Source organism: Amblyomma americanum, chromosome 2, assembly GCF_052857255.1.
Source record: "Amblyomma americanum isolate KBUSLIRL-KWMA chromosome 2, ASM5285725v1, whole genome shotgun sequence".
NCBI lineage: Eukaryota > Metazoa > Arthropoda > Arachnida > Ixodida > Ixodidae > Amblyomma > Amblyomma americanum.
The window spans coordinates 125,929,118-125,942,687 of NC_135498.1; the positions used below are offsets into that span (position 1 = coordinate 125,929,118).

Here is a 13,570-nt window from a genome sequence, read left to right on the forward strand (position 1 = left end):
CGTCGTTCGAAAGCAGAGAAGCTAGCTGTAAGATAGCATTTGAAGAGCGATTGATAAAAATGGGGGAAAAGCACTGGGCTAGGAAATTTTTCAGATAACTCTACGTAAGTAATGTTGACACGAAATGGAGAAAGCGAACTAGAAAATTGACAAGGAAATATGTGGACAGCAGTAGGGGGAAATTCAGGAGTTTTCGGTTAAGAAAAAGATTAAAGAAACCAAGAGAGCTCTGGAAATCGCGGATGTTGAAGAACTTGGCACTGGAACAGACAGGATTTTTAAGCAGGAAGCTGCCAAAGAAAATATCATGATAATTGTAGGCAAAGCTCTTAGTTGTTTGAGGCAAGGACGGGAGTTTTCCGGACTAATACATGTAGAGGCAGGTACCACAAGATAGACACGTCGTGCGTTGCGTGCGGAGAGGCGGAGGAAACGGCTGAACACTTGATACTTTTCTGTTAAAAGCTTCACCCTACAGTGGAAAGCAGCGGGGCTGATTCATTCAAAGCACTGAGGTTTATCGATAGTGAAAAAAAGCAGATTTTAAGCGGGTAGAAGTAACCAAGCGAAGGTTATCTGATTGGTGGCTAAATTCAAGACAAGAGTAAAATTTCACAAGACATGGCTAGGTTGCCTCAACCACCGCCCGATTTAAAGCTTTCAGTCATATCTATTCATCAAACCATCCATTACGTGTCGAACGGGACTACCACCAGTTATGCTCAAGGTTTGACCTCTACCTACATTCAAGGTGAAATTTGCGGCCACCATGACCTCTAGCTACATTCAACGTCAAACTTGAGGCCCCGCTGACGGCCTGTAAAGCTGGCGTACTGAAGCTTTTCGCTTCAAAAAACGTTTAGAAAACTTAGTGTCGACTCCGCCGAAATCAGCGGAGCAGCTCCGACTGTTCCGCGGAGCGATCTCTGCTCGGCACTGGCTCCCTGTCTACAATTGGAAGACGCGATCCGTGGCTCAGATCTGCGTTTAGGATACAGTTGCTCCGAAAAGAGCAGAAAGCGTTGCTACTGAATAGGTTTATGGTTTATGTAGGTTTAACGTCCCAAAGCGACTCAGGCTTTGAGACATGCCGTAGTGAAGGGCTCCGGAAATTTCGACCACCTGGGGTTCTTTAACGTGCACTGACATCGCACAGTACACGGGCCTTAAGAATTTCGCCTCCATCGAAATTCGACCGCCACGGCTGGGATCGAACCCGAGTCTTTCGGGCCAGCAGCAGAGCGCCGTAACCATTCTGCCACCGCTACAGAATCGTTGCTCCTGAATAGCTGCAACTCTGCGTTTGGAAATCACCATTGGGGCACCCCATCAGATGTCATCACACGGCTTCACATCACCCGATCGGATGTTCTTAAGGACAAAGGTGTCAGTGTCAAATGCCAAAGATCAAAGTTCAGAGACTGTCAGGGATCTCCCCGGAGAACACTCGGACCGAAAGAATGAACTAGGCGACAGGTGTACCCACCCGGACGCACATTTAATACACCCTATGTTACACACACACTAGCACACAAAACTAACAAAACTAATAAAACACACAAACAATATAAATACAGAGGACCCAGGTGCACTGCTACCAGCGTTTACTGCTAGCGTTCTACTGTTAGCGGTCGGCGTTTGTGCTCACTGTTGGTTCGGTGCGGCTGCGGCGTTGTATGGATCCAGTAGCCGGCGTCGAGGCGGCGCTCGACGTGCTTGGGCGGGCGTCGGTGACAGCTCCGCTGGCTGCGTCGTATAAGCTCCCGGTCGAAGCGCCCGTGGAGGTGGTGCCGGTGTTGTTGGAGTTGGGGGCACCACCCGGACGAATGGCAACAGCGCCGGAGACACCCCTGGCCGTAGCAGGTGGTAGCGTCCTCCGTTGACTCCCCGGAATGGTCTAAGGAACGGCAGGAAGTCCACGATGCGGAGCCGTAGAACGCGAGCTCACCGGAGCAGTAGCCGGCATCGCTCTATTCCAGCCGAAGCGCCCCTGTCCCGCCGGAGCCATCGCTTCTCTGTTCTTCCAACTCCCCCGTGCCTCGCTCTTCCTCGTCCTTTTATAGCCTTGGCGTTAGTCCACGTAAGCCTTGTAGTTTTCGTCTTCTTCTCTTCTCCACCAATCATTTCTTCCCAGCTCACCGAATTCTTTATTCTTCGGTTAATCAACGTCGTCTTTTTCGCACCTCTTTTCTTCATAATTTTATTATGAACTCCTTATTATCAGTGACAAGGACTCCCTCTCTCAAGAGTTTTTCCATGAAAAACTGCACACTTCATACTCCTCTTCAAGCCACTCAGCCAACCGACTATCTTCTGTGACGATTCTGGACCCAGCACACACCACACTGCAGATGTCCAGCACACACCAAATGCACGCCACTAACTTAGCACACCAAACTGCGTTTTCAGAACACTAACACACCACTGCCGTTGTCCGTTCAGAGTCCTTAATAAAGATGTCGATGTCCACAACACACTCCTTTGTATAATCACATTATAGCAACAATAGCAACAACAAAATAAATTCCAGAGATACATTAGCACAGCAAAAACAACAAGATACATCCCAGATATACCTAGAGCTGTTCAGTAAGCGCTACCTGTATACAAGTTTAATTTGTAACACATGAACTCCGTTTTGCCTGGCTCATCCAAAAACGTCTCCCCTTTTATCTGGAGTAGAGCAGTGATCTTATGTCTTCATCCACATTGGGCTTCCTTAGTACCTCATCTCCTCCTGCATTTTTCATCCCGATGCACGTGGGCCCCTCAGCAGCATCACCTGTCCCCTCGGCCACTACCGCACATGCTACCTTGGGGGCGTACCGTGCGGTACCCCTTTCTTCGTACTTCAACATATTTACAGAAAAACCTTCTTAGTGCCATCTACCAGTAATTCAAAATTCATGTATTTTTTCTTCCGCGTCACAAGGTACGGGCCTTTTCACTGCATCAGTAACTTATGATCTGTGGGTAGCAGGAAGAGAGCCCTGTCGCACGGATTCAGATTCCTGTGAACGGCTTTCTTTTCATAATATTCCTTATGGCGTTCACGCGCCTTTTCCAGGCCTTGAAGTGCAAGCCTACATGTTTCCTGCAACCTGTCCCGCAACTCAAGAACGTACGTGTATGTTGTCTTGAGATCTGATGCAATCTCGTTATTAGCCCACAACTCCTTGAATATTGCAAGTGGACCTCTATTGGTTCTCCCATACAACATCTCGAAGGGCGAGAAACCAAGATTTGTTTGCGGTACTTCGCGGTAAGCGAACAAAAGAGCTGGGAGATACCTATCCCAATCAGTAGCTCTCTCCTGTCATATTTTCTTGATCATGTTTTTGAGGGTGCCATTTAAGCGCTATACAAGCGCATTACACATGGGTTGGTAAGGCGTCGTCAGTAACTGCCTTACTGACAAAAGGCGGTTAACCTCCTTCATTAGTTCCGATGTGAAGTTCTACCCCCGGTCACTCAAAACTTCCCTCGGAAACCCATAACGCAGCCACCGCGGTGGCTCAGTGGGTAGGGCGCTCGGCTACTGATCCGGAGTTCCCGGGTTCGAACACGACCGTGGCGGCTGCTTTATTATGGAGGTGGTGGTGGTGGTGAAAACATTTATTACGGATGAATAGGAGGTATATTTGGATCAGCCCGTAAGGGACCGATCCGTACAAGCACTAGGTGGAGGTCCCTAGTATGGGACCCCAGTGGCGGTTGCCGCCGCCCGGGCGCGCCCGACTAAGGCTTGTTGGGCCTGTAAGTCGTGGCAGCCGAGCAGGGTCGCCTCCCAGTCCTCCCGGGTTGGGTTGGGGATGGGGGGAATAGCGGGGTGGAGGGGCAGGCCCAAACCATGTGATAGGTGTAGGAGGACACTGCACTACAGTGTGGGCAGCTGCCACTAAAGGAGGGGTCAAAATGTTTTAGCGCTGCCGGGCACAGCAATGTATTGGTGAGAAGGCGGAGAAGGAGCCGCTCATCCGCCTTCTTCAGTCCTTTACATGGACTAGGGTAAAGGTTATGACAATTTTGATAATATGTTGTAATATCTTTCAATGTATAGACCGGATTAAAATCGGGTTCCTGATCGGATGGGGAGGAGAAAACAGCCCGGTGAGAGAGCGCGAGGGCGGCTGCGTCTGCTGCCTCGTTTCCTGCCAACCCCTGATGAGCAGGGGCCCATATGAGGTAACGGTGTGCGGGGTCCGTATCCCGTATGCAATTTTGGTATATTCGATAGGCTAGGAAGGGAGTGCAGCCTTGTTCGACGTTCCGACAGGCCCCTCGCGAGTCGGTGATTATGTATTTTGAATTGGAATGTGAGGCCGCGAGAGCAATCGCGACCTCTTCTGCTTGTGTTACACTGCGGGCTCTGAAAGTTAGGCCGTTAACTGTGTTGCTGTTGTGAACTACCGCGGCCGTGTACCATCCCCCGTGGTGAGGGCCGGAGGCGTCCACGTAGTAGACACCTGTTTTGTTGCCATAATATCGGGCTAGCGCTTGCGCTCGTGCCAGGCGCCGACCATTATGGTCTTCGTGTGACATGTTTGCTGGAAGAGGCCGCACGTGGAGGGCACGTCTCCACAGTTCCGGGATGCGAAACCTGTCTTCCATTGGAGGGGTGTGTTGGATATGGAGTCGAGCAAGAAGGCGGCGACCCGACTCCGTTAGCGACAGGCGCGTGTACTGGTTTGTAAGGTGCGCCTCCCGGAGCTCCCGGAAAGTGTTCACCACCCCAAGAGCCATAAGCCAGCTGTTTGAAGTAGTGATGGGGAGGTCAAGGGCACGCTTAACAATTTTGCGAAGGATGACCTCAAGGGCGTCCTCCTCTTGTTTCCGTAGGTGGAGATAAGGAGTCGAATAGAGAATTCGACTAGTTACGAAGGCGTTTGCCAGCCGCAAGGCATGCCTACTTCGTAACCCTCCGCGTTTGTTGGAAACCCGGCGGACCATGCGGCCCACCTGGTCCCCCACCTTACGGAGTTTGGCCAATGTAGTGTCTGGCCGCCTGTGTTTGTGGATGTAGAGTCCGAGTGCCCGTATCTCATCACTTTCGCGTAAGGGACCGCTCTCAAGAGAGAGAGATATTTTTAGTTGTGCACTTCTGTGAGGGGCGGAGGTGCACAAATTCCGATTTTTGAGGGGAACATTGAAGACCACAGCGGCGGGCGTAGCGGTCTACTATCGTCGCCGCTGTTTGCAGGCTGGTTTCAATGTCTCCTGTGCTGCCCTGTGTGGCCCACAGAGTGATGTCATCGGCGTACAGTGCGTGCTGCACGCCGGTGACACCACTCAGCTGGGCCGGCAGGTGCATCATGGCCAGATTAAAGAGCAGCGGGGAAAGTACCGCGCCTTGAGGGGTTCCCCGCGTGCCGAGTAGGTAAGGACCATGGTCTCTATCTTGAATTCGAATGTAGGATTGACGATCCATTAAAAATTGGCTTATGTATTGGAATGTGTTGAGGCCACAGTCGGTGTGACTTAGGTTAGTGAGTATGATCTCATGTGTTACATTGTCAAATGCCCCTTTAAGATCCAGGGCGAGTACTACCCGGTCATTATGGGGGCATTCGAGGCGGTCAAGGACTTCCCGATTGAGTTGCAGGAGGACATCCTGTGCGGATCTGTGTGGGCGGAATCCGAACATGGTGCTCGCAAAGACTTGTTTGTGTTCAAGATATGTAGATAACCGATCCCGCACCATCGTCTCCATTAGTTTGCCCACACATGAGGTGAGAGAGATGGGGCGGAGGTTATCTGTGTCAATTGGTTTGCCAGCTTTAGGAATAAAAGTCACCAAAGCCGTTTTCCATTCGACTGGCAGGAAGGTGTCCCCGCGCCAAATCGCATTGACGTATTCCAGGAGGGACTGGTATGCCAAGTCGGGCAGGTTCGTCAAAAGCTTGACGGTGACCTTATCCCGTCCTGGCGCAGTGCCCCGTTTCATTTTGGCGAGAGCCGCCCGCAGATCATGGAGCTGGAAAGGTTGATCCAGCTCCGTGTTCTCTCTGCCTGTATAAGAGTACGCAGATCCACGGGGGTCTTGGGCTGTACACAGATACTGGTCCCGAAGTTTCTGTGCCAGTTGAGTCGTGTTGCCAGGAAAATGGTGCATGGCTCGCTGCAAATGTTTTTGTGTTTCGGTTCGTGCTTGGGTTGGGTCGAGTATGGCTCGAAAGAGACGCCAAGTGTTTCGGCTGGACATTTGTCGCGCGGCCGTGTTGCATGTATCTACCCAGTTGGAGTCGGCGAGTTGGGCCGCGTACTCTGCCGCTTTCTGGGTAAGCTCGGCAATTCGAGCTTTAAGCTTTCTGTTGTGTTTCTGGCGTCGCCAACGGCGGACGAGGCTGCGACGGGCTTCCCAGAGGTGTAGAAGGTGGTTATCCACATCCGTGACCGCCTCTGAGAGCTGGATGTGTGTTTCATGCGAGGAAAGGTGTGCCAGCAGCTGTTGGGACCGTGCTGTGTAGCCTTGCGCGGAAATGGGTGTATTATCAAGTGAGTTAATATTTTGCCTGAATTTCGTCCAATCTGGGATATGGGCTTGTGTTCTGGGACGCTTGAGGGGGCGTGTGCGTAGTGTAGTGTTAATGATGCAGTGGTCGCTACCGAGGGTCTCCTCGGTGTTGAGCCAGTCTGCGTGTTGTATGTTGCGAGTGAAGGTTAAGTCCGGACATGTATCCTGTGTCAGGGAATTTCCTAGCCGGGTTGGACGGACAGGGTCCGTGTGGAGGGTGAGGCTCAACGTGGACGCAAGCGCCGCCAGCTTACGCCCGCGTGACTCCTCCTTGCGATACCCCCATTGCTGACTGGGAGCGTTAAAGTCGCCCACAATAAGCAGGGGATCGCGGCCCGCTACATTTAGCGCGCGGCTAAAGAGGTCCGCAAAAGTCACTCGCTTTAGTTTGGGAGAGCAGTACACGTTGAGTATATGCAACGGTGGGTCCCTGCGGCGGACTGGTAGGAGGGTCACCATTACATAAGAGTACTCTAGTGGGAGGTCGAGATCCACTAGATTTGCTGTGTAGTCTTTGTGGACAAGAAGACAAGACGCGGGATCCTGTTGGAACGTCGTGTAATTTGAAATTGTGGCGCCCAGGCCTGGCTCTTGGAGGGCAACCACGGCTGGTAAGGACTCGAAATTTTCAAGGTAGAGGCGGAAATTGGCCCGTTTAGTGCGGTCCTTAAAGCCTCTACAGTTCCACTGTGTTATTGAAGTTGACATGGCCGAATTGGAGATGGCGGAATTCCTTTTATTAAGGTGTCTCGCCATGATTTAAAATTCTTGGGGGGGAGGAGGAGGGATTGGCTGCCTCAGAGCCAGCTACTTGCGCCATCAAGGGGGTGATGACGGAAGGAGCGGGGCAGTTGTCCTCATTGTCCGAATCAATAATCAGACGGGTGAATTGTGAAGGGCGGGATACGTCCCTAATGAGTCCCGTCCGATGGAGGAGGCGGGGGTTGTCCGAGATGTGTTTTGAGACGACCGCGGGGACGGCAGATTTGACCTTTGTCAAGATCTGGTCCATGGCGGTCTCGATCATATATCGCAATTTAGAGGTTAAGCGCTCCTCCATCGCAGAGATGGCTGTCACGAGGGCAGGCGAGAGCTCCGCGTCGCTCTCCATTGCGTCCGAGTTCTGCGGGCTCGGTGCGGCGGACGCCAATTTTGATTCTAAATTTTGAATTTTGTTGAGCAAAAGCTCATTGTGTGCCCGGAGCACGTCTATCTGTTTTTTGTATTCCGCGTCGAGTGCGGAGACGGTTACGGGCGAGGGTGAGGGATGGGAGGAAGAGGAGGCGATCTCAGCCCAGCTGCTCACCTGTTTGTGGTGTTGAGGCGCTGATGCCCGGGCGTCGGCAGCGCCAATTGTCTTGAGGGCCGGGAAGTGGCCAGTGTGTCTGCCGCTGGGCGGTGGAGGCGCCGTCTTCTTCCCGGGCGCTGGTTTCACCGACGGTGAAAAAGGTGACGATGTCTTGTGGTCGGTGCCGTGAGCACCACGCGGCGTTCCGCCACCGGCACCAGGTTTTGAATGACTTGGCTGCTTGCCAGGTCGCTGGTTTTTTGGCACCTCTTGGCGCTTAGCCTTGGGGCCATGCACCTTGAGCTGCCGGAATTTTCTCGTGCAGTCGCGGGAGTTGGTAGCGTGGGCTTGCCCACAGACTGCACAGGACAGACTGCATTCATGCTGCGCCTTGACTCCGTCGACGGTCGGCGCCGTTTTGCCACACAGGCCGCACTTTTCATCCGGGCAGGGGCAGGTGTCTGCTCGGTGGCCCACAGTGCCGCACCACACGCAGGCCGGAATGGTTCTCTTGTATGGACGCACAAGGGTCACCTCAGAGTTGTAATGCACATATCGCGGCACCACTTTTCCCACGAAGGTGAGCGACGCGACGTCGGATTTGCCAAGCTTGCGGATATCGGCAAGCTCTCCAGCACGCCACTGGATCTTGTTTTGGAGGGACTCACTGGTCTCGTGCTTGGCCACGGTGATGACGCCGCGGCACACGTCTCCAGTGAGTTTCAACTGGCTGTACATGGAGAGCTGGCCCTTCGGTGATGTTAGTTGAAAATCCCGCAGAAGCTTGTCCGCGACGTGCGGCTCTCTGGTGCCTGCGACGATCAGGTTTCGCTCCCATGTGGGGAGCAGGCTGAGGGATGCTGCGGCCTTGGCGCCCAGGTAGTCGTGAACGCTGCTCCCAGCTCGCCATGTTGGTAGACATCCCTGAGAGCGACGGTCACCCGGGGCTTCAGGATGATGACGATGTCTTCTGGATGAAGACGCGGCAGTGGCTTTGGTTTTCAAGAGGGTCCGGTCTTAGACTGGGCCCCTCCATGAAGCGCTGCAGCGCGCGCAGCAGCGCTGTGCCGTGTTGAGCGGCCTGCCAACGTGGCGGCCGCTTTCTTGGAGGCGGCGTCCCGCTTGCGGGAGCGGCGTTCCACTAGTTTGAAGAGCCTGGGGTTTTCGATGGGCGCAGAATCCGGACTCTCAGGCGTTGGAGCTGAAAGAACCTCGGACCAGGCCATGGCGTCCGGGTCGTAGCCGCGTTGTGCTTTTTGGGGAGCCATCTTGACGCGGGTGGGCGACTCACTCACGGCCGAGCGTCGGCGTAGGCGTTAGGCCTAGCGCCGTCGCCACGAAACGCAAGTGAGGATCGGCCCTAAAATGCGTAAATGTTGCCCCACCTGTGTGTGAGTGGTGTCCACAGGTAGCTGTCGACTTCGCGAACACAGACGCGGCTATGTTGACGGGGTTCCGGCCGAGGAACCGTGGCTCCAACCAAAAGTTGGTGGAGACGATGCGCTGTATGTCCACTCGCTTCGCGCGCTCACAGCGCCACCCCGAGAGGATTTGAGGCGCGCCGTGTTCGCATACACTGGCCTCTTCCTACAAGTCTTATTATGGAGCAAAAACGCCCAGGCTCCCGTGTGCTGTGCGATGTCAGTGCACGTTAAAGATCCCCAGGTGGTCGAAACTATTCCGGAGTCCTCCACTACGGCACCTCTTTCTTCCTTCGGTCTTTCACCCCTTCCTTTATCCCTTCCCTTAGGGCACGGTTCAGGTTTCCAACGATTTATGAGACAGATACTGCGCCATTTCCTTTCCCCAAAAACCAATTATTACTATTAATATTATTATTATCTCATAACGCGAAAACATTTCCACAAGACCTTCCGCCACTTGGATACTGTCAATAGTTCTCAGTGGAATAGCGTCCGGATAACGAGTGGCTACGTCCACCAGAGTAAGCACATATCTATTGCCTTTGGCGGATACTGGAGAGATTGACCTCACAATGTCAATAGCCACTCGCTGAAACAGTAGGTCGATGGCTGCCATCTTGCGCAGAGGTACGGGACCCACTCTTCCCTTCGGAATTGTGCGCTGGCACATGTCACATGAGCGAACAAGGCGCTTAACGTCACTCTGAACACCCGGCCAAAAGAACTCTCGGTGATCCTAGGCGCCGCTTTTTGAGCACCCTGGTGTCTGGCCATAAGCCCAAGCAGCACAGGTCATTCGCCCTGTATTGCAACAGAATGGTCCCATCCTGGTCTTTTGTAGGGCCGGGCTTTGCCAATACGGCTCCAATGTTGGGCCAATTACTTCAGCTGCTTGGGATGGTGTCGTGTCCTAAGCGTAGCACGGTCTCTCGCTTATCTTTCGGCAACACCAGCTGTTGGACCGGCCTTCCTGAACTAAATATGCATTCTTTGTGCAGAAGACCATTTATCAATTGATATTCGAATGACGTAGGACTCTTTCTTTTCACTTTTTCCTCGACTCTTTCGAAGCAGGCCTTCAGACTCGGGTCTTCTTTCTGCCTAACTGCAATTTCGCCCGGCGTTGCGCTCAGGCACATCGTAAGAGGAGTAGAAACCGGACGCTGCGTTGCTCGGGCAATCGCTTGAGTTGTCTCCACTGCCGACGGGAAACTGACTGCACCCGTCTGAGCTGTCGCGGGCCTTTCCTCCCTTCAATGTTCTTCAGCGCCGAGCACCCTCCACTCGGGATCGGGGTCTTCGACACTTCTTGCACCCGTAATGTTTCCTAAGATGAGATTGTAGATGGGTTGGTCAACACATTTTGCCACTACCTGCCCAGTATAATATAGCGTGGACACTAGAATCCTGGCTTCGGGAAGGTACCTAACTGTGCTATCTACAAGAGTGACAGCCGACGCTTCCCTTTTAAGATCCTCTTCCATTACCAGGCTTCTCCGAACGAAAACTGTGTTGGCTCCACTGTCTCTAATCGCCAATATAGGACGGTCCCCTATTTGCCCAACCACCACCGGCATTGCTGCTTTCGACTTGGGTGCTCCTCTCACCACCTCATTATCCAACGGCGTTTGCTCTCCTTTCAGCTGCGGAACTTCAGGTGGCGTGGCAAGTTCTACCGAGAGTCGACAACGCATTCAGCTTGGTCCTGCGTTCTGTATCGGCACTCATCCAGAGTATGACCCCTCCTCTTACAACCTTGACAAGAAACCTGTGTTTTTTGGGCAGCGCTACTAGCCCGACAGTCAGCTGCACGGTGTCACACCGTGCCTCTGAGAAAACACCTTACTGGCGCCTTAGATGCACCGCCATATGCTCTTGGTTTTTCCGCATCTGTCTCTAGGATCTTTTGGGTTTCCTCTTTTGCCTTACTCAAATTTCTTAGCCCTTGACCCTCGAGGATTTAGTCTGCAATTTCGGCCGACTCATCCAATGAACACAACTTTCTTTCTTTTAGGAATAGCGCTAGCTTTGAGCTGCAACAGCTAGAAATTGCTCAGTGACCATATTGTTTTTTTGTTTTTTTTGATATATTGTCACGCATCTCTTCAAAACTCTTTTCTGTGTTTGACATATCACGCCAACTATCAAAATAGTTGGTCAGCCGGCAGGAAAACTTCTTAGCGGTTTCCGAATCCTCGGGTTTCGCGGTGAGAAATCTCTCACGAAAACCCTCTGCCGTAAGCCTGAATTTTTGGAGGAGTGCCTTTCTAACTTTCTCATAGTCAATGGAATCAGCAGCAGGCATCCTTTCAAACACATTCAGCGCTTCTCCGACTAAAACATGCTCAATGCCGTGGTACATTCACTGCGCTCCCAGCCTTGCCCCAAACCTATCCGCTGGAATCGTTGCAGATATGCGTTCAGATCATCTTTTTTGTCATCGAGACGAGCCATCAGCTTTCTTGGGCAAACTCTGGCCAGTCTAGGAGATTCTGTGCCCGCTAAGGAACGCTGATCATTGTCCGTGATCTCCTCATACCCTCCCTCGACATTCGCCTGTTTCCACAAAATAAACTCCTTCTCCCGTTCTATCCTTCTTTTCTCTTGTACTTCTGCTTCGCAAGCTCCTTTCGCCTCGCGCTGTTCTGCTTCGCGAGCTCTTTTCTCTTCGCGCCCTTCTGCATCGCGAGCGTCTGCGCGTGCTTGCGCCCTTTCCCCTCTCTGCCCATCTGCCTCCTCTTCCTGCGTCTCTGCCTCCTTCTCATAGAGACACATCGCTTCTTCCTTGCTTAACCCTAGATTTAGCGCCAGTTCTAACGTTTTTGCCAAATTCATTATTTCTGCGGTCGAGAGATCGGAAAAATCCGAGGCAAAGCAAAAAGAAAAAGGAAATGAATCCGGGCACAGATTCGCCACTCATCTTTGTCACGGATCTCCCCGGAGAACACTCGGACCGAAAGAATGGACTAGGCGACAGGTGTACCCACCCACACGCACATTTAATACACCCTATGTTACACACACACTAGCACACAAAACTAACAAAACTAACACTACACACAAAGTCTATAAATGCACACGACCCGGGAACACTGCTAACAGCGTCTTCTACTAACGTTCTGCTGTAAGTAATCACCGTTCGTGCTCACGGTTGGTTCGGTGCGACTGCGGCGTTGTATGGATCCAGTAGCCGGAGTCGAGGCGGCGTTCGACGTGCTTGGGCTGGCGTCGCTGGCGGCGTCGCTGGCTTCGTCGTATAAGCTCCAGGTCGAAGCGCCCGTGGAGGTGATGCCGGTGTTGTTGGCGTTGGGAACACCACCCAGATGGCTGCCAAAAGCGCTGGATATACCCCTGGCCGTAGCCCGTGGTAGCGTTCTCCGTTGACTCCCCGGAAAGGGCTAAGGAACGGCAGGAAGTCCACGATGCGGAGCCGTCGAACGCGGGCTTTTAAGCATATATTGCTATTATAATTCAATTCTATTCATCGGGGGTGTAGCTCAGAGGTAGAGCGCTCGCTTTGCATGCGAGAAGTCCCGGGTTCGACCCCCGGCTCCTCCACGAAGACGATGTTTTTTCAATTTTAAAATTAGTTTTAATTTTCCACCAATATTTTTAAAATGTTATTGCTGCAAATTTCCGTAGTCGGTGGGCAACGATGGCATACGGGCAGTTTTCTAGAAATGAGGCAGTTTGCTAGAATTACGGGAAAGACAGACAGAAAAACTTTATTCAGCAAGTGAGTTTTAGACCCAGATGGGTCCCTGGGCCACTGCGCGGTCCCGCAATGCGTCAAGTAGGTCATGCCGGGACATGACGTCGGCAGCCCGAGTCACCGCAGCAAGCTGCGATGTCGGGTCTGCAGACATAAGCAGGACCTCCCAGTCCTCCCAGCTCGAGATGGCGTGCTGTCCCCGCGGGGGAGGGTCAGCAGGGCAGCCGAAAAGGATATGGGAGAGTGTGGCGTGGGGGTCACCACATAGGGAGCATGCAGGGGATGTGCCGCAATAGTTGGATAAAAGCTGAGGGGATAACAGAGAGCGGGTCTGGAGGCGTCTGAAGAGGATCTTTTGGGAGTGCGTAAGAGAGGGGTTGGGAGGAGGGTAAGTCCGACGGTCCAAACGGGGTATTTGCGTGAGCTCCGCAAAGGTGTGCGCCCGCTCCCTCGAGAATCCTGTATCGAGACTGTCCTGAGCCCGGCAAATCAGACCTCGGGCCAATTTATCGGTAGCCTCGTTTCCAGGGTTTCCAGAGTGAGCCGGCACCGACTGAAGCTCTACCCTGCGCGGTAAATTTTGGGTAGGGGTGTTCAACAATTGCCAGGCAGGGGCGTGAATCCTGCCCCTG

At 52.8% G+C, this 13,570-nt stretch overlaps 1 non-coding gene across 1 annotated transcript; it reads left to right on the forward strand.

The window, feature by feature from the left end:
• Nucleotides 1–12,712: 12,712 nt before the first annotated feature.
• On the forward strand, nt 12,713–12,784 carry TRNAA-UGC (transfer RNA alanine (anticodon UGC)). Its single transcript has one exon. It is a non-coding gene; the product is annotated as a tRNA-Ala (tRNA).
• The last annotated feature ends 786 nt before the right edge of the window (nt 12,785–13,570 follow it).